The sequence below is a fragment of the Myxocyprinus asiaticus genome, chromosome 29, assembly GCF_019703515.2.
Source record: "Myxocyprinus asiaticus isolate MX2 ecotype Aquarium Trade chromosome 29, UBuf_Myxa_2, whole genome shotgun sequence".
Taxonomy (NCBI): domain Eukaryota; kingdom Metazoa; phylum Chordata; class Actinopteri; order Cypriniformes; family Catostomidae; genus Myxocyprinus; species Myxocyprinus asiaticus.
Window position 1 is genome coordinate 37,259,661 of NC_059372.1, and position 21,731 is coordinate 37,281,391.

The following is a 21,731-nucleotide window of genomic DNA, read 5'->3' on the forward strand; positions in this document are numbered from 1 at the left end:
TTGCATTGCATAATTTACATTCCGCTGCGTGTTTTCTTTTGGATGCTTTTTTGCAGATGAACTCTTTGTGGTGTAGGTCAGTTTCCCAACCTTTTTTCAGCCACGGCACACTTTCTATGATTAAAAAAATCCCATGGCACACCACTATCCCACATAGGTATTGTCGATAGTTTTCCTTTTCAAGAACTTGTCCATGTTTTCTGTCTGTCTTAGTAGCGTGGACTCGTAATGTTTTAAATTTGGCTATGCAGAAAACGCAAGTAACATAGGTACGCAGTATAATGAGGTCATAGATGCCAAGAGCGCTAACTGGATAATGAAAAAACAACAAATTTGTGTCTTTTTCAATTTGTAGATTTGTTCATGCAAATGAATTCTTGCAATGGCACTGCAAATATTTTATTTTTTATTTTTTTACTGTATTTTCCGGAAATAAAGTCGCACCTGACTATAAGTCACCTGGTCAAAATCGTGTTGTTTACAGAGAGGAAAAAACACACAAATCGCACTGACAGAGGTTGGATCCGGCAGGCACTAGGACCCGGGAGCAGCCGCCTGGTCTCCATTCACTGGTTCAGATGTCAAAGGCGCTGCATGAAGATTACAGTACCCCAGACTCTACACATCGTATCACAGTGTTTTTGGACTTGTTTAAAACATGAGACTTTGCTTTTAGTAATCGTATGTAACAGTTTCTCATATTCTTTTTATGTTTAATAAGAGAAATGCGAAAAGTAAGCCACATGTGTTCATAACATCTGGAAATCTATGCTGTGCACAAATAAACAGCTTTTAGTCTGTGAGTAAAACAATACACCTGTTGTATTCTACTCATTCATTCATTCAGTTCACTTACTGAAAGTTTTTACCACAAGTGTGATGATGAAGCATCATTTTGTGGGCATGTGAGGAGTTGTGTTTGACAGCGGACTAGAGTTTGTTAGAACAATAATGTTATGATGGACAAAATATTTAAACTGGTTGCATAAAATACTTTGTCATGGAAAATATACTGAATTGGCAACTTTAAAACTCTTCTACCATCTCTATGCCTTCACTAAAATATTGGTGGAAAAAAACGGTATTTATTTATTTTGAGGAATTTGATCATTTTCCATGGCACACCTGACAATCTTTCACGCCACACTAGTGGGCACAGTGGTTGGGAAACACTGGTTTAGGTAGCCAAATTGTATTACAGAAGATTTGGCTGACACCTCTCAGACAGCCACAGTTTCTTCTCCTGTCTCCCACATTCGCTTTCTTGGAGTGCGTGTGAAGTGGGGCGGGGAGGGGTGACAGCCGTTAACAGTAACAAAAATTTCAAATTAGAAATGAGTCAAGTTATTGCTTGCATTTAAAGCAGGAAGTTTTACAACCAATCACAGTAATTATGTTAACAAATAAATCAGACAATGCACAGGCAATTTAGTGATATCCCCGCAGTTGTGGTCTTGACCAGTCTTGAAATAAAATCCAGAGTCCTCTTTTTCTGAGACCAAGACAAGACCGAGTAAAAATGCAGTCGATTCTGAGACGAGACCGAGACCTTCAGAAAGTGGTCTTGTGACAGTTACTATACCAAACCTATTTTATGACTATCTGAGCATCCAACCAGAAGAATGAGGGAAGTAGAATCCAGGCAGGTAGGTAAAAATGACCCAGTCCAGTTTTTCCCCACTGAATAACAAGGCTGTCTTTGTTATTTGAAACAAATGCTGTATAGGACATATAGTGTTGCTTGTGCTAAAATACCAAACCTATTTTTATGACCATCTGGACATTCGTCCAGAATATAGAGGGAGGTAGAATACAGGTAGGTTGGTAAAAATGACTCTGCTCAGTTATTACCCCCCTGAATAATAAGACTTTCTATGTCAGAAGAATCAAATGCTTTATGTGACATACAGTGTTGCTTGTTTTAATCATCCAAACCTATTTTTGACTATCTGAGCATCCAGCTAAAAGAATTAAGGAGGTAGAAACCAGGAATGTGGGAAAATATGACCTTGCCCAATGATTACCCCCCTCAATAAAAAGACTGTCTATGTCAATAAAATTAAATATGTTATGGGACATACAGTGTTGCTTGTTTCAGTCCACCAAATCCATTTTGAAGACTGTTTGAGCACCCAGACAGAAGAATGAGGGAGGTAGAATCCAGAAAGATAGGTTATAATTACCCCGCCCAGTTATTATCACCCTGAATAATAAGACTGTTTATGTTAAAATAGTAAAATGCTCTATGTTTGACTATCTGCGCATCCAGCTAGATGACTGAGGGAGGTAGAATCTAGGCAGGTGGGTAAAAATGGCTCTGCCCAGTTATAACCCCCATGTACAATAATACTGTCTATGTCAAAAGAGACAAATGCTCTATATGTAATGGGCTCTTAGATCCCGCCTAGTAGGGGAATACTACAACATTATCCTGGAAGACCTATAAGTGACAGGATCTTAGTCCCCAACCCCGGTGCTTTGAATCTCAGTATACACAGTAAGTGTGTATATGTTTTAGCTTACCTATTGTATAATATACTGCAGGAAAAAGAAGTGTGGGCTTCAGGCAATTAAGTGTCAACACGGTGGCTTCCTGAAGAATAAAAGTGATGCAAAGTAATAACTTAAGCTCACGTTCCCACCCCCCTAAACCTAATAGTGTATGTGAGACGCCCCTACTCCAAGGTAAGTTCCACAAATAATTATTAACTGTATTACTTTTAACAATTAATAATTTATTTTCTCTTTTTTAGGAACTGGGAATTCTTCTGAAAAGGTTTGTTACAATTAAATGAAATAATGAAATAAAATAATAAAACAAATAACAGTTTCTCTGAATTTGTCTTACAACCTTTATGAGTCTTCAAGGCTTAACAATTTCAAACACTTTATTTTACCCCTCAGATATAAATTCTTTCAAATGAATTTCAATATCTGGACACGTAAATTAACTCACTAGTAACACTGGATGTTATTAAACAAACTCTGAATCAAATCAAAGACTCTTGTAGTACAATTCAAATGATTCGCTTCAAATAACTCTGATGACTCTTAACTTTGTTCAAATGACTCTTTTGAATCAACTTTATGATTCAGTATCCATTTGACTCAGATTCACATCAAATAGTTCAAAACCACAGTTCAGGTTCACAGTTCATATTATAGCTCAGTTCAGTTCAATCTAACTCAGTAAAATGTTCATACAAGTGTGTGTAAAGAACATTTGTACCAGATTGTAGCAACAATGACTTTGATGCATCGACTTTGTGATGACTTGTGACAACTTGTGATGACTTGCGATGACTTATGATTTATGATGACTTGTAACTTGTGATGACTTGTAACAGTGAAACAAAACTTCTGAGACAGGACAATGAGGAGATGTCGTCTGGTTGGCAGGGTAATAAACACAAAAAAACACCAGAGAAGCTTCAACGCGGCTCGGGAAAACTCTGGAACAAAATGGCGTGGCTCAGTCACAGCACACACGCGGCCCACTTGAATAGGGTTGATCCACAAAAACAAGAAAAACACTTCTTGAAAGCAAATTTTGATCGTCTGCAATTGTCAGACTCTTCTGAATCCCAAAAATACTTAGAAAAAGGGAAAAAATCACTGCAAAACTAACTCTTATTCTAGCGCACTTACAAGTGCACTAAAGCAATTCGCGGGAAAACAATGTATCACGATCTATGACATGGTTCAAAGATGACTTCAAAAACGCAGTATGATTATACAAAAACTTAAATTCAGTATTACGCCAGAAACAACAATGTTCTGAAAGAAACTCACGGCTTTAGCAACTCTCTTTCGTGCTCTCGGCCAGTCTCTAACACCGTTCTCCATTCAATGGCGCAATCAACCGAACTTCTGCTTCAACTACGTCTTCAGTTTCACACGATCACGTCGTTGTACACTTAACTCACAAAACTTAAACTGACTGTGTGCCTCTGTCGTCCTTTACATTTTCAGCAGAGAAAATGTCTACTTCTTACACAGCGATCACGGCGTGTCTCTCTTCTCGCACAGCGAGCGCAGCACGACTGTCTTCTCCAACATCCAAGGCGCGACTGACTTCTACTTCTTCTCTCTCACGCACAATGTAGACAGCACCACCCACCAAAATAAAAGTCCCTTAGAGAAAAATATATCACCGTTACATATAGAACATACAGTGTTGCATTTATTAATCCACCAAACCTATTTTTGACTATCTGTGCATCCAGCTAGAAGACTGAGGGAGGTGGAATTTAGGCAGGTGGGTAAAACGACTCTTCCCAGTTATAACACCCATGTATAATAAGACTATGTCAAAAGAGTCAAATGCTCTATATAACATACATTATTGCATTTATTAATCCACCAAACCTATTTTAACGACTTTCTGAGCATCTAGACAGAAGAATGAGTGAGGTAGGAAGGAAAATATGACCTCTCCCAGTTTTTACCCCCCTGAATAATAAGACTTTCTTTGTCAAAAAAGTCAAATGCTTTATTGAACATACAGTGTTGCTTGTTTTAATAATTCAAAAATTTTATGACTATCTGAGCACCCAGCTATATGAATGAGGGAGGTAGAATCCAGGCAGGTGGGAAAATGTGACCTCACCCAGTTTTTACCCCCTAAATAATAAGAATGTCTATTTTAGTACAATGAAGTGCTTTATGGGACATACATTGTTGCATTTATTAAACCACCAAACCTATTATTATGACTATCTGAGCATCCAGACAGAAAGAATGAGGGAGGTAGAATCCAGGCAGGTGTGAAAATATGACTCCACCCAGTTGTTACCCCCCTGAATAATAAGACTGTCTATGTCAATAGAATCAGATGTGTTATGGGATATACAGTGTTGCTTGTGTCAATCCACCAAATACATTTTGAAGACTGTTTGAGCACCCAGATAGAAGAATGAGGGAGGTAGAATCCAGGCAGGTATGTTAAAATTATACCTAGTTATTACCCCCTGAATAATGAGGCTATTTATGTCAAAATAGTCAAATGCTCAATAGGAAATACAGTGTTGCATTTATTAATCCACCAAACCTATTTTTATGACTATTTGGGCATCCAGCTAGAACATTGAGGGAGGCAGAATCTAGGCAGGTGGGTAAAAATGACAACCCTCAGTTATTATCCCCCTGAATAATAAGACTGTTTATGTCAAAATAGTAAAATGCTCAATAGGACATACAGTGTTGTATTTATTAATCCACCAAACCTATTTTAATGGCAATCTGAGCATCCAGCCTGAAGAATGAGGGAGTTAGAATCCAGGCAGATAGGTTAAAATTACCTGCCCAGTTATTTCCCCCTGAATAATGAGGCTATTTATGTCAAAAGAGTCAAATGCTTAATTTGACGTATAGTGCTGTCTGTACTAGCTAATTCACCAAACCTATTTTTTATGCTTGAGCATCCAGGCAGAAGAATGAGGGAGATTGAATATAGATAGGTGCTGAAAATGACTCCGCCCATAATAAACAGATATTATTCTGGTATATGACAATGTTTTTTTTTTCTTCCACCAATGCTGCAAAATAGGCAATTACAGCACATTATCTACTGCATGTATAATTTTATGAAATAAGATACTAATAAAAAAATTAATCATGCATGTTAAACACTCAAATGTGTGAATTTTTACAATATCGTTTCATTGCCCAAGTTAGTAGCATGTAATAATGACAAAGAAAATATATTTTTTTTAATCAAGCAGAATAAGAAAATGACTTCAAATGACCCATCAACGTGTTAAATGACATGAGTTGTGTAGAAACACCAATATAACTGTGGCCAAACGCACGTTTGGCAAAGACATTTGGAATGAGGAGGTTTGAAGACCATTGAGTTTAATTTCTGAGTCTATGATGCCATCTACAGGTATAACAACGTGATTTGCCCTCTCAACTGAACAGAGTGAAGCCTTTGAACGAATTTTCCGAGTTTTTACTGCCATCTGGAGGAAATACACCGTTACTGTGCGTGTGCACGCCAAGTGGGGTAGGATCCAGTCAGGCAGTCCGAATTTGGCACAATAAAAATCAAAAGTGCACAAACTTAATTTATACATAGCCATGCGTTATGACCAAAGAAGAGTGGCAAGCAGGAAATTCAACTTTGACACTGCATGACAACAACAACCAAAATATTAGCCTAAACTTCTGCATTGTCAGTTGAAATATAAAACCTTCGTTTTAGTTCAATTATCGTATGTTGTTTCTATCTACAAGCATTAAAACACAATTGGAATGTATTTTCTTTTGTAAACCGTATTATTAGGGAATTTTGCTCTGTTCACGCGGAAGCAGATATTGACAGAAGATGGAGGGACAAAAACCAGTGGCTGTCTCTAAACTTATAGTGAACTGCCTTGACAGCATTATTTAAGCATTATATGTGCTTGCAAAATTAGACTCGGACATACGATGCTCAGAAATGCTGCCTAGTTAGGCAGCTCACTAGTTTCGAGATATAAGTTTAACCATTGTTCATTGTGAATTTCTGGGTTATAATATATATATATATATATATATATATATATATATATATATATATATATATATATATATATCACACACACACACACACACACACACACACACACACACACACACTGCTGTGGTCACATGCCTGAAATGTTTCTTATGATCTTAAAAAATCTTTTGATCAGAAGGCGTATTCTTAAATGTTTCAAATTAGTTTTGTAGACAAAAATATAATTGTGCTAACATATTAATTGATTTAATTACAAAACTAAAATTGTATAAAAAAAATAAAATAAAAAAAAGAAAGAAAAGAAAAGGAAAAAAAAAAGTTTTTGAAATTGATGACTTTGACCAAATAATAAAGAAAAGCAGCCAATAAGTGCCCAACATAGATGGGAACTCCTTCAATACTGTTTAAAAAGCATCTCAGGGTGATACCTCAAGAAGTTGGTTGAGAAAATGTCAAGAGAACATGTCTGCAAATTCTAGGCAAAGGGTGACTACTTTGAAGATGCTAAAATATAAGAGTTTTTGTTTATTTTGAATTGTTATAGTCACTACATTATATAATTACATAAAATGTCCACGGGGTGGCACTACAAGCGAGTTAAAGGGATTGTTCACCCAAAAATAAAAATTATCTCATCATTTATTCATCCTCATGTCATCCCAGATGTGTATGACTTTCTTTCTTCTGATGAGCACAAAGATTTTTAGGAAAATATCTCAATCCATACAATGCAAGTAAAAGGTGGCCAGAACATTGAAGGTCCAAAAAGAACATTAAGGCAGCATAAAATTCATCTATATAACTCCAGTGGTTAAATCCATGTCTTCAGAAGTTATATGATAGGTGTGGGTGAGAAATAGGTCAATATTTAAGTCCTTGTTTACTATATATTCTCCTCCCTGCCCAGTAGGTGGCGATTGCACAAAGAATGTGAATCGCCAAAAACAAAAGAAGAATATGAATGTGAAAGTGGAGATTGATAGTAAAAAAAAAGGACTTAAATATTGATCTGTTTCTCACCCACACCTATCATATCACTTCTGAAGTGAGTAAGTGATGAGATCATTTTCATTTTTGGGTGAACTATCCCTTTAAACATTCTCCCAAACAGATGAGGTTTTTAAGGTTTATGCTGAATCGAGTTTTAAATAAACAAAACTGGCCTCCCTTCTCTAAACCTTAAACCTAAACCTAACCAATAGTGTCATAAAAGTCAAATGTGATATGAGAAATGCAATTGCTGAAGCAAATATATCATTTTGTGGTCCTTCAATGACACTTTCAGCTTATGTGTTGACTCGTGTGCTCTTCAGGACTCGTACCCATTGCATTTTCAAGTTCATCACTCAGTTTGCAATTTGAACATGCCTTAACAAGCGTGTAAATGTAGTTGTTTATCAAGTCATTCACTATCGTAAAAGTGTTTAGGTGTCACAAGATAGCGTTGTGTGAAGAACAGGACATGCAAAAAGTAAGTGTTTCTAAACTGATAATCTGCCCTTTCTGCACTCGTGATTTGTGTGAAAGTGAATAAAAATAATTGTTGTTTTAGTGCCTGTTTATTTCACCAGGAAACTGCCGCAATACGAGCCACGTAAAAATAATTTAGCAAAAATGTAGGTATAGTAACATGATACTATGAGACCAGGTTGGACAAGTGGCTGACAAACTCCACAATGACAAAAGACCATCATAAAAGTAATATAAGTAGTCTATATGACTTGTGAACTATATTCCAAGCCTTCTTACTGTATATTCTGAAGCAATACAATAGCTTTGTCTGAGGAAAAGTCAGAAATGAAGTTATAATTTGACATTTTTGCGTGTCTTGTGCTTAAATATGGAAGAACTACAGCGGAGGGGAATATTTTCAGTGAAAAACAACATTAATTTCAGTCTGTTCCTCACACAAAGCATTCATATGGCTTCAGATGAATATGGCACAAAAGTTGTATGAACTACTTTTATGGTTTTATTGTCCTTTTTTTACAAGCCACCATTTACTTTGTTGTATGGAAAAGAGCAGCTTGAAAATGCTGCAAAATAACTCCTTTTCTGTTCCATGCAAGAAAGAAAGTCATATTGACAGAGAAGACAGAATTTCCATTTATGGGTGAACTAACACTCTAGTGTGTTTGCCATTTTTATGGCTGTAATATACAGGGAAAATCCTTCTCTGTGGGATAAGGAGGACATGAATCTCTGGCTGCGCTGGGCTCAGAGGGAATATTCTCTGCGATGTGAAGACCACCAGAGATTTGAGATGAATGGAAAGGCACTCTGTCTCCTCACCAAAGAGGACTTCCGTCTGCGATGTCCCAGTTCTGGTCTGTGAGACTTAAATTAAAAAGTTATTTAGTTATTTTTTTTGTCAATACCTTTCATATAACAGTGTACAGTGTTTAGATGGTAACTGTCATGTTGTTATTATTACATGTGAAGCAACAGAGGAGATGTGCAATCTTCAGTGCACTATCCAGTTCCAACACACAGTCACAACAGATGCTCGGATCGCATGGGACGGCAGGTGACCGCTATCTATCTATCTGTCTGTCTGTCTGTCTGTCTGTCTGTCTATCTAGAGTTTAAAAGTTAACAGTTTACAGCATGAGTCTATAAATTGATCCAAATGTATGCATCTTAAAAAGACATACATGTTTATTTGGCCAATTGAATTAGTCATATTTGTTTGGTTATTTAGGTTTGATTTAGGTGCTTTCATATTTCTTATGTTGAAAATGTGACTTATTGAATGACATAATGAAAGAGTCGGTTATGATTTAGAGGCAATGATCCTTGTCCAAATCAGCAGTACTGAAAGTTCCAGATCAAAGTTATTTTCTTAGATGATTCACAGAACTTCAAAAAGATTTTGAGGAACTAGCTGGTAGAACTGATCCTTGTTCAGGCTTTGTTTTGTAATTCTACTATTAAAATACACTTTGATAAGTCTCAGACTTCCTACTTGAATAAGTGCCAAAAAGGAGATGAAAACAGATATCCTGCTGCTTATAGTAAACAAACCATTGCCACTGTTTTCCTATCTATATGCTTTTAGTCCTATTAAAAAGAAGCATTGTTCATATAATGTGAACTTAACATTTTATTTCAGAAATGGATTTGATTGAAACACTGATCTGCTTCATCTTTTCCTGGTTTAAAAGCAACTAGTGCTGTTGCCAAAAGGTGTGGATAAATCAGGCATACCTGTTCTCTGTTAACAAGTGAAAACCCCTTTTCCCTTTTTTGAACAGAGAGAGAGAGAGCTTTTACTCAGACAAAGATTAACAGAATGTAAAGAGTACTATAGTTTTAGATTTTATGATGAAAATGTGATGGGTTCTTGCCTGTGCAAAACCAGAAAAGAGTCTATTTCTTGCTTAGAAAACTCTCCTCAATAAGCCACACCATTTGAGGCATCATCCATGTTTTTTGCACAAACAGTGTTGAACCAGTTGCACGCAAAACTTTAATACTTTGATTAGGCTTTTGTTTGAATCCTTAAATATAATTATAGTAATAGTGGTGCTTGCCAAGGCCTTTTTATACTGCTTTATTTTTGCCTGCTTTTTGGTTCAGGTTTTACTCTTGTGTAATGTGAATTAAAGCATCATGAAAAAACAAAAACAAAACAGTGATCGATTTGGCTTGCCATATACACTATATTGCCAAAAGTATTCGCTCATCTGCCTTTAGACGCATGTGAACTTAAGTGACATCCCATTCTTAATCCATAGGGTTTAATATGACGTCGGCCCACCCTTTGCAGTTATAACAGCTTCAACTCTTCTGGGAAGGCTTTCCACAAGGTTTAGGAGTGTGTTTATGGGAATTTTTGACCATTCTTCCAGAAGCGCATTTGTGAGGTCAGACACTGATGTTGGACGAGAAGGCCTGGCTCGCAGTCTTCGCTCTAATTCATCCCAAAGGTGCTTTATCGGGTTGAGGTCAGGACTCTGTGCAGGCCAGTCAAGTTCTTCCACACCAAACTCGCTCATCCATGTCTTTATGGACCTTACTTTGTGCACTGGTGCACAGTCATGTTGGAACAGGAAGGGGCCATCCCCAAACTGTTCCCACAAAGTTGGGAGCATGGAATTGTCCAAAATCTCTTGGTATGCTGAAGCATTCAGAGTTCCTTTCACTGGAACTAAGGGGCCAAGCCCAGCTCCTGAAAAACAACCCCACACCATAATCCCCCCTCCACCAAACTTCACAGTTGGCACAATGCAGTCAGACAAGTACCGTTCTCCTGGCAACCGCCAAACCCAGACTCGTCCATCAGATTGCCAGATGGAGAAGCGTGATTCGTCACTCCAGAGAACACGTCTCCACTGCTCTAGAGTCCAGTGGCGGCGTGCTTTAAACCACTGCATCCGACGCTTTGCATTGCACTTGGTGATGTATGGCTTGGATGCAGCTGCTCGGCCATGGAAACCCATTCCATGAAGCTCTCTACGCACTGTTCTTGAGCTAATCTGAAGGCCACATGAACTTTGGAGGTCTGTAGCGATTGACTCTGCAGAAAGTTGGCGATCTCTGTGCACTATGCGCCTCAGCATCCGCTGACCCCGCTCTGTCATTTTACGTGGCCTACCACTTCGTGGCTGAGTTGCTGTCATTCCCAATCACTTCCACTTTGTTATAATACCACTGACAGTTGACTGTGGAATATTTAGTAGCGAGGAAATTTCACGACTGGACTTGTTGCACAGGTGGCATCCTATCACAGTACCACGCTGGAATTCACTGAGCTCCTGAGAGCGGCCCATTCTTTCACAAATGTTTGTAGAAGCAGTCTGCATGCCTAGGTGCTTCATTTTATACACCTGTGGCCATGGAAGTGATTGGAACACCTGAATTCAATTATTTGGATGGGTGAGCGAATACTTTTGGCAATATAGTGTAGCTCAAAACCAGCTTTATACGATACCTCATCTTGACCTATCTTCTTAACCTATAACATCTCTATATCATTCTTTGAACTGTCTCGCAGGTCCTTGCGTTCCCTCTAACAGTACTGTTCCTGTTTGTCCTGTGAATCCAAATCCCCAAAAGTCAACAGCTGGCTGGAGCAGCGTTCAGAGCCAGGAGGGGGAGCCCATTTGTGTTGACACTGGGCATCCACAGGACATTCAAACAGGTTAGAGCTTCAACGATATTTGGCTGTCAAAAATGCCTGAAACCTGTAAGACCAGGGGTAAAATGTCAAGATTTAATTCATAAAGATTGAAATTAATGGACATTTTTGAGAATCATCTCTAAAAAGATACATTTATCTGGCCAATTTCACCACTGCTTAAATACCACACTTTGTCAGTATTTAATAATGCTCAGATACATATTGTTGAAGGTAATAAAGCACAATAATTTGGTTCTGGAAGAAAAATTCCATTATTTTATCTCCATAGGTGAATTTATTTTCTCCAATAACTTATAAACCTTTAAAGAGAGACCTTCCATGAGCTCAAAGGATGTTAAACGGATAGTTTACTCCAAAATTACAATTCTCTCATCATTTACTTACCCTCATGCCATCCCAGAAGTGTATGACTATCTTTGTTCTGCAGAACACAAACAACGATTTTAAGAAGAATATCTCAGCTCTGTTGGTCCATACAATGCAAGTGAATGGTGGCCCTACCTTTTAAGCTCGAAAAATCCCATAGAGGCAGCATAAAAGTAATCCATAAGACTCCAGTGGTTAAATCCATGTCTTAAGAAGTAATATGATAAGTGTTGGTGAGAAACAGTTCAATATTTAAGTCTTTTTTTAATATAAATTCTCCTCCCTGCCCAGTAGGTGGCAATATGTACAAAGAATGTGAATCGCCAAAAACAAAAGAAGAAAAATGTGGAAGTAAAAGTGGAGATTTATAGTAAAAAAAGGACTTTAAAATTTATCTGTTTCTCACCCAGACCTATCATATTGCTTCTGAAGAGATGGTTTAACCATATCGTGGCAAACAAAGCACACCAAAAGAGCTCTGTAGCAACTGCGCACTACCATGACGCACTGTGATTGACACAACCGAGTCGGTCTCCCTACACTCTTGAAAATGTTGCAATAAAATTATAATATATTGTTTATATACTTATAGTCAACAACTTTAAATCAACAGTTTTATATTTTTCCATCCATTGTAATTCAATCATGTCATTTGCAGTGCTTCATGGGATTATAGTTAATTCCCTCATCAAACATGTTAAGTACACAGTCTTGTACATTTGTCTTTTTGTCTGATTTCCAAATACTTTTTTGCTTCAAACAAAAGTTTGTAATATGATTCAACTTGAAGCTTGTTGGTTTTACGCTTTTGCATTTATGTAGGATTTTATAAAATCCCTATGGAAGAAATGAATATGAAAAATAATTCTGAAACCAAGACCGATAAAAAAAAAGTGGACGGGCTCTGTTGCATGCTTTTGCAAATGTTCACTCCAAAACATAGCAAATAAGCTTTAGATTTTTAAAGTATTCATTTTGATTTGATATAGCAGGGTTTCCTAACCGGTTTCTTTCTTCCTTAGAAGTTCATGATGTAATGGCAGGGTATTTTGTTTATGTTGCAATAGTGCAACATAAATGCTAAATTCAATTTAATAAACAATAAAAAAATTTATAATTCTTCAAATTAAATCTGTAAAATTGTATTAAATTAAACTCTATATTGGGGGTCTGGGTAGCTCAGCAAGACGTTGACTACCACCCCTGGAGTCGCAAGTTCGATTCCAGGGCGTGCTGAGTGACTCCAGTCAGGCTTCCTAAGCAACCAATTGGCCCGGTCGCTAGGTTGGGTAGAGTCACGTTGGGGTAACCTCCTGGTGGTCCCTATAATGTGGTTCTCGCTCTCGGTGGGGCGCATGTTGAGTTATGCTTGGATGCCGTGGAGAATAGCGTGAAGCCTCCACACGAGCTATGTCTCCGCGGTAACACGCTCAACAAGCCACAAGTTAAGATGTGCGGATTGATGGTCTCAGACGCGGAGGCATCTGAGATTTGTCCTATGCCACCCGGATTGAGGTGAGTCACTACGCCACCACGAGGACCTAGAGCGCATTGGGAATTGGGCATGCCAAATTGGGGAGAAAAGGGGAGAAAATCTATATTTTAAATTAAAATCTATATTAAAAACACGTTACTTTCTATACTGAAAGGATAGAATATCTCATGGGGTACTTCTAGTGAACAATGTAGGTAAAAGTGGTTGGGAGCTGGGGCCCCTATGATATAGGATATGGATGAGTTGGTACTATAGTAGGCTAATAAATTGCACTTTGATCTTTGTTTTGTTTGTACTTTATCCATATTTTGCAGGGCTTTCTCATAATTCTTCTGAGGAAACTAAGCAGCAGGTGTCTCCAGACAAAAAGTCTGTAGATCTTCACTGTACAGATGAGCCGCTCAACCTGTCAAATAACATGAGAGAACTGGAAACAACATGCACACCACTGAAGCCAATGGAAAGATTGGGGGTACGCAAGCATGTTGTTGCAGATACCAACAACAGTTCATATTTTATTTACTTATGACTTATTGCATTAATTGAAAAGTGAGAGTGTGTTTTAATTAACATATTTACATTATATATATATATATATATATATATATATACACACACTATATTGCCAAAAGTATTCGCTCACCCATCCAAATAATTGAATTCAGGTGTTCCAATCACTTCCATGGCCACAGGTGTATAAAATGAAGCACCTAGGCATGCAGACTGCTTCTACAAACATTTGTGAAAGAATGGGCCGCTCTCAGGAGCTCAGTGAATTCCAGCATGGTACTGTGATAGGATGCCACCTGTGCAACAAGTCCAGTCATGAAATTTCCTCGCTACTAAATATTCCACAGTCAACTCTCAGTGGTATTATAACAAAGTGGAAGCGATTGGGAATGACAGCAACTCAGCCACGAAGTGGTAGGCCACGTAAAATGACAGAGCGGGGTCAGCGGATGCTGAGGCGCATAGTGCGCAGAGGTCGCCAACTTTCTGCAGAGTCAATCGCTACAGACCTCCAAAGTTCATGTGGCCTTCAGATTAGCTCAAGAACAGTGCACAGAGAGCTTCATGGAATGGGTTTCATGGCCGAGCAGCTGCATCCAAGCCATACATCACCAAGTGCAATGCAAAGCGTCGGATGCAGTGGTGTAAAGCACGCCGCCACTGGACTCTAGAGCAGTGGAGACGTGTTCTCTGGAGTGACAAATCACGCTTCTCCATCTGGCAATCTGATGGACGAGTCTGGGTTTGGCGGTTGCCAGGAGAACGGTACTTGTCTGACTGCATTGCGCTAACTGTGAAATTTGGTGGAGGGGGGATTATGGTGTGGGGTTGTTTTTCAGGAGCTGGGCTTGGCCCCTTAGTTCCAGTGAAAGGAAATCTGAATGCTTCAGCATACCAAGAGATTTTGGACAATTCCATGCTCCCAACTTTGTGGGAACAGTTTGGGGATGGCCCCTTCCTGTTCCAACATGACTGTGCACCAGTGCACAAAGCAAGGTTCATAAAGACATGGATGAGCGAGTTTGGTGTGGAAGAACTTGACTGGCCTGCACAGAGTCCTGACCTCAACCCGATAGAGCACCTTTGGGATGAATTAGAGCGAAGACTGCGAGCCAGGCCTTCTCGTTCAACATCAGTGTCTGACCTCACAAATGCGCTTCTGGAAGAATGGTCAGAAATTCCCATAAACACACTCCTAAACCTTGTGGAAAGCCTTCCCAGAAGAGTTGAAGCTGTTATAGCTGCAAAGGGTGGGCCAACGTCATATTAAACCCTATGGATTAAGAATGGGATGTCACTTAAGTTCATATGCGTCTAAAGGCAGATGAGCGAATACTTTTGGCAGTATAGTGTATATATAAAGTCAGTGAGTTTTCCAGAATTGGGGTTGGATATTGAGTAAGACCAGTAAACAACATCCTAGCAACCACCCAGAATATCCTGCATCCTGCTGCATAACATTGCACTAAACACGACTCAGTAAAACCCTTAACAACAATACTGTGGTGGCGAGTTTTGCATGAGTGTCATTTATTATTATTTTTTTTTTATTCATAAACCCTCCCATAATGTATAGTAACATGCATGTGACCATTTCAAATTTTTGATTAGACTGCAAAATCTTATGGGATTACGTGTACCAACTGCTGTCAGACAGCAGGTACGAGGCCTACATATGCTGGGAGGACCTGGAGGCCATGATCTTCAGAGTGGTGGATCCCAATGGACTGGCACAACTCTGGGGCAACCACAAGGTAACAGGTTTGGCCAGCTGACTATGAGTTCTTGATTTTTTTGCTAAGGTTATTTCCATGTGTTCGTTTGGTGTTGCAGAACAGAGTCAATATGACATATGAGAAAATGTCTAGAGCACTGCGTCACTACTACAAACTCAACATAATCAAGAAGGAGACAGGGCAGAGGCTACTCTTCCAGTAAGTGGAGGCATTCAAAGTCTTTTTAAGCACTTCTTGTAATTTTTGAACTTCATAATTCAAGTGTAGTGGTCGACCAATATTGTTTTTTTTTCAATAATCAGTTGATGATAATGCAATATAATATTAATATATTATTGTCACGAACTGGAAGTGAGCACCCAAAAGTAGGATGAGAATCAATAGGCTTCTGTTAACAAGAAACAAAAACACTCTTGATGGCGAAAACAACAGAAATAAGAATAACCAAAATGAGTAGCAAACATAAAAAACACAAGACAGGCCGAAGCTAGACTGGAACCGACCGAAGACATGAAACTCATGAAACAATCTGGTAAAAACATGAGGGAAGGAAGCACAACATATAGGCAGGAAAACACACGAGGAACAGGTGATACCAATTAAAACTATGACCCCGTTTCCACCTGGTATGAAGATGCATTTCGGGTGATCCGATCACGTGTGGTCAGCCCTAAATACAGGTCTAAACAGGGTCTAAAAGATTTTGTGTTCGGATCACAAAAACCACATGCAAATGTGGTCAAAAATGCATGTGTCCACATCACATCTGAGGTGTAAATGCTATTCCGTCCTGTATGCGTCCCAACAGCAGTGAAGCACCTCCCCTCACCTCTCAATCAACTGCTGCACTAAAACAAGAGTTTAAACTTTCCCGGTTACGAGCGGCTTTAAAAAGAAATAACCATCCGATCTGAAAATGTAAAAAAACAGATACATACACAATCACGAGAGCTTCACTGATCTTCTTTAGTGTGTCCGATATCAACATACAGGTAGATGACAAGCACGAACACCTGAAGCTCCTTAAATACAGGTAATCCACCAAAATAACAGATAATTCTGCTTGACATGTTGCGTTTGTGCTTAGATAAAATTTCAACCGCATCTGGGAGAAACAGCGTGCCACTTTTTTAGTGATGTCTTTGTCTTTTCTGACATTGTTGCGCTTTATTATCACGCAGTAACACACTGACAGAGTGATTGATGTGTGTCATCATGAAACAGAGACCCTCCCCTCCAAACTCAAACACAAGTGGTCACAGGAGATGTATTTAATGACCAGGTGTAAACAGCCATGTGACCACATGTGATCAGATCATCCGATGGAAACGGGGCCAATGAGGACTCAACAAGGACTAGATGAGTAGGTGTGGTAAAGGGAAACAAGGAGGTGGAATCAGGGGAGAACATGGCTGACACAAATGCACATGAAGCCATGTGCTTAAAAGACAAAGACCAACACGCAAACACCACAAAAAAGGGCAACACCAGGACACAATTTTATTTTAAAATGTGAAAATAGTAATAACAAACAACGAGTGTGTGTGTTTAAGGCTATGTCCACATTAATCGGGATACATTTGAAAACAGTGTTTTCGTTTTCAAATGCTCTCCGTCCACACTGACGTTTTCAAACTTTTTCCAAAAGTTGCTCATCCACACTGAAACGTATAAAAACCTCTTAAATCCCCTTACTGCGCATACGAAAAATTGCCGTTGCATGTACGGTCTGAAACGCAATTGTACTTGTGTGTTGTGTTGGTGGAAAGCAATTCCGAGTAAACTTCCCTTCGCCTTTGAGGAAATGCAATGTGTAGATTGTACAAAGTAATATTTATCTTTAACAACGCTTTCAAAGTGGATAGCGGGCACAATAATGCCGCTACAACATAGGCCGCCATCTTTATTGTTTTGTGTTGAATGGATCATATGACTGTGTTACATGACAACAAATACGTCATTAGGTGTGTTCAACTTGAAATACATCTCGATTTACCAATTGGCAAGATTTGCCAGTTGCAGTCAGGGGAGGAGTTGAAAAGAGAACCATCAAGCTGGACACTTTGCGCTTCCCGTTGTGTGCTGAACCTACGCAAGTCACGGAAGATCATGTTATGTTTGCAGACAAAGTGGAATTCAGATGCTTGAATTTTACACTAAATAATCAGAAATGTTGTTCATTTGAAAGGGTTATGTGCTGCTTAATGCAGTGCCTGCTGTGTGTACAAGAAGAAAGTCCAATAAAAGCCTGTACTATTTTAATACCAAAAATATTTTTTTTTTTTAATAATTTTGAATGCTTTTTATGAATAAACATGATATTACTACAACAAATATATAACATGACATAACCATGATGTAATGTTATTAAAACATGTCAGTGTATCAGAAGTGTCAGAATAAACACCTTGGTAATGACATACTACCATACTACTCTTACTTTTGTCATAGATTGATATAGCAGAAGTAGTAAGAGTAGTATGTGAAGCATTCAGTTGTGACCACAGCCCTTGAAACTCGTGTAACTGTTGTCACGTTGTGTGTCTGGCCAATGGCAAATAAGCTGTGTCGTCATTCAGAGCTCGTGCAGCTGCACTGGGGAAACTGCGCTGGCTGCTCAGGCGGCTGTGGCAGGCAGCCGCTCTCGAATCGCTCTCACCATATTTTGATAGTATATGTCACGGTGACGTGGCAATGCCGAAATCTAATTTCAGACATGCACTGCTTCAAGTCCAGCACCGATCGGTCTGCGCAGCACTGCATGAAGTCGAACACACCTACTGTTTTCAAATATCTTCTTTTTCCCTGTTCATATAACAATGCAGAGAAGACATTTTCAAATTTATCCACTTGGGAAAGTGTTTTCAAAAAGCTTGGTTTTTGCTGTCAAAACCGCCATCTCAGTATGGATGGAAGGCCAAAACGTAGAGAAAAAGATGCGTTTTCAAACCAAAAGGTATTCGTGTGGATGTGGCCTAAAAATGTCATGGATAGTGCCTTAATGCATGGGCTTATATGGGCTGAAGCCCAGGGGCCTACAACTCCCATGGAGCCCAGCTCACGGCCATAGGTCCCATTTTCCCCTATCCATGTTCGCGGGAGGAGCACGTTTAAACGCTTTCAGTGGGAGACACGGTTCTTGACATGGTGACAGCGTGCAACCGTTAATGTCGTCCGTGTAGTGCTTGTTCAATACACAGCAGTGCCCCCCCCCCACCCAAGTAAACACTTATTTTAGACAAAAAAATAATTAAATAGAAATTCAATCAAATATTTGAAAAAAGAAAATGATTTTTATCCATTGACATGGCTGTTGGTAGATTGTTTGTTTTAACTCACAAAAGGGGCAGTTAACACTTCTGTTAATCTGAAAATTTGAACGTTGTTTTCGGCCGATGTCAGTAATCTCAAAATAGAAAGTCTCCCTCTCTCTGCTGCAGGTTTCTTAAGACCCCCAAGGAAATAATGCAAGGCAGGTCAGACCGCACAGAACCTTCAGAGTTTCCTGACAGTCCTGCATCCCCTGACTACAGAGAAGATGCTCTGGAAGTATCACCTGAATCGACCCCTGCCACCCCGAGCCCCAGCTCTGATTACAACTTCAGCATATCACCGCTCCCATGACACTCACCAAAAATGGTTTGTCAGAAAAGTAGAAATAGATCAAGCAGAAATAGATCCTTGATGAAACAACTTCAGGTTACCCCTTTTTAAAATGTAAGATCAGCCTTTTTGTCACATACTGTAGTAACAAATTAACTTATCTGAAAGGGAAACCCAAGAGCTGATGTTCTTTCGTTGTCTATAGTAACACTGTTGGTGATATACATTATGGTACCATAGGACTCAGTAAGACTTTATGAACTTTTCAAAGCAATGCCATGCTGTATTGAGTCATGGTAGGAGTTGTCAGTAGCTATCAGGCTTTAGTTCTCTGTGTGTGGTGTTAAAAGCTGACTAATGACACTAATTCCCCTACACACTGATTCTGTTGTGATTTTCATTGTCCTGATATTTTAAAAAGATAATAGGAATTTTCCTTCCGAGGTTGTGAAAATGTGCAATGTTGTAGATTTGTGAATTTAAGCATTATATTGTTTTTGTGTTTGTTTGTTTGTTAAACTTTAATCATATAGCATTAGTAATATGTACACTGAAATTTGTCAATTGAATAATGAACTGTATAAAGATGCTTTAATTGACAAATAACATGGATAAAAACTTTTTATCATCATCAAGATTTTATGTTAAAATGAATATGAATGTATAAGAGAACATTTATTTTTTGAGTGTTGTAACTATAGCCACCATCTTCAAAAGTTTTATTATTATTATTATAATTATTATTATTTTACCACTGTTTAATCACATTTTTACAGTTCTTTTAATAGTCTAATACTAATACTAGTGATTAGTAATACAAATATTCAATTAAAACTGCATTGGCCCTATATAACAATTATTAAAAAAAGAATTAGAAAATGCTGTTTATAATAATTTTAAATGAAGTAATTTGACGTCATAGCATAGCTCTGGTCAATGTTCTGCTGGGAAACCCTGGGTCCGGCCATTTACGTGGATGTCAATTTGACACGTTCCAGCTACCTAAACATTGTTTCAGACCAGGTACACCCCTTCATGGCAATGGTATACCCTGATGGCACTTGTCTCTTTCAGCAGAATCCTGCCACACTGCACACTGATGAAGAGTTCAAGGTGTTGCCCTTGCCTCCAGATTCCCCAGATCTCAATCCGACTGAGCATGTGTGGGATGTGCTGGACCGACAAGTCCGATCCATGGCAGCTCCACCTCACAACTTACAGGACTTGAAGGACTTCCTGTGCAAATGTAACTAATATATATATATATATATATATATATATATATATATATATATATATATATATATATATACAGTATATTATATACAGTATATATATACTGTATTTATGGAATTTCCGTACATTTCACTATATGACCAAAAGAAGCATGGGGTTAAGTATTTTATTCAAGTGCAAATGACCTTCTAGGTTTTGAACTGTCAATCTTTGGGTTACAAGCCCATATCTTCAACCACTAAGGCACATAACTCCCATGCATTGTAATACGTAATACAGCACCTTTCACATTCTCTCAGTGGGCTGTAGCTCTTTCAAAAGGTCAAATGCAGTGTTACCCTTTGCATTAATAATCTTGGGAAAGGTCAGAGGTAATTACCTACACAACACATCCTCTTATTTAGATTAACCAGAACTCAGAGGCTTTAGGTCAATACAATGAAATTAAATAAAAACACACAGCATGGCAAATAAGCCCAAACTACTATATATGAATGTTAGAAGTATTTATGTAAAATGTGGGGATCCAAATATATTAAGAGAGAATACATGTAACTTAATGTATCTACCACAAACACGAAACCTGAGCTGAGCATTACCTTTATCACAGCCGTATTTTAAAACTAAATATATCTGCAAGTTTTGAAAAAGGAAGTTACAGTAATAACTTTCAGCTTTAGTAAAATCTGTGATTCTTTATCAAATTTGGTAGATATTTTTTTTTTTAACTCCATGGTGAAATAATCTATCAAGTTCTAGCTGCAAAGTTTGTCTAATGATAAAAATGTTCTTATCAAAAATGGGGTTTAACCTGTACAGCATTCTTGAGTGGGCTTCCGGAGAGTAAGAAAGTTCTTGATATTGCATTATAGTTTTCAGGTCAGTATATTGGCTCTAGTTATCATCTGGCAACAGAAGTGAAGTTCCCTATCTGTCACTCACTCGACATTGTGTCGATCTAGTGACACTAGGGGTCACTCTTGGGAGCCCAAAACACCTCTGGTCTTTGATAAAAGGCCAATGAAAATTTTTATTATGAATATTGAATGAATATTTGCATGCCACTCCCCCGGACATACGCTCCATTGCCTTTCTTCCCGGAAATGCACGAGGAAGGGGCTCACTACCCTCGATGGCGGG

The 21,731-nt window shown here is 38.5% G+C and overlaps 1 pseudogene; it reads left to right on the forward strand.

Moving 5' to 3' along the window:
• The first annotated feature begins 8,696 nt into the window (after window positions 1-8,696).
• On the forward strand, window positions 8,697-19,376 carry LOC127419653 (transcription factor ETV6-like; annotated as a pseudogene).
• Window positions 19,377-21,731: the final 2,355 nt, after the last annotated feature.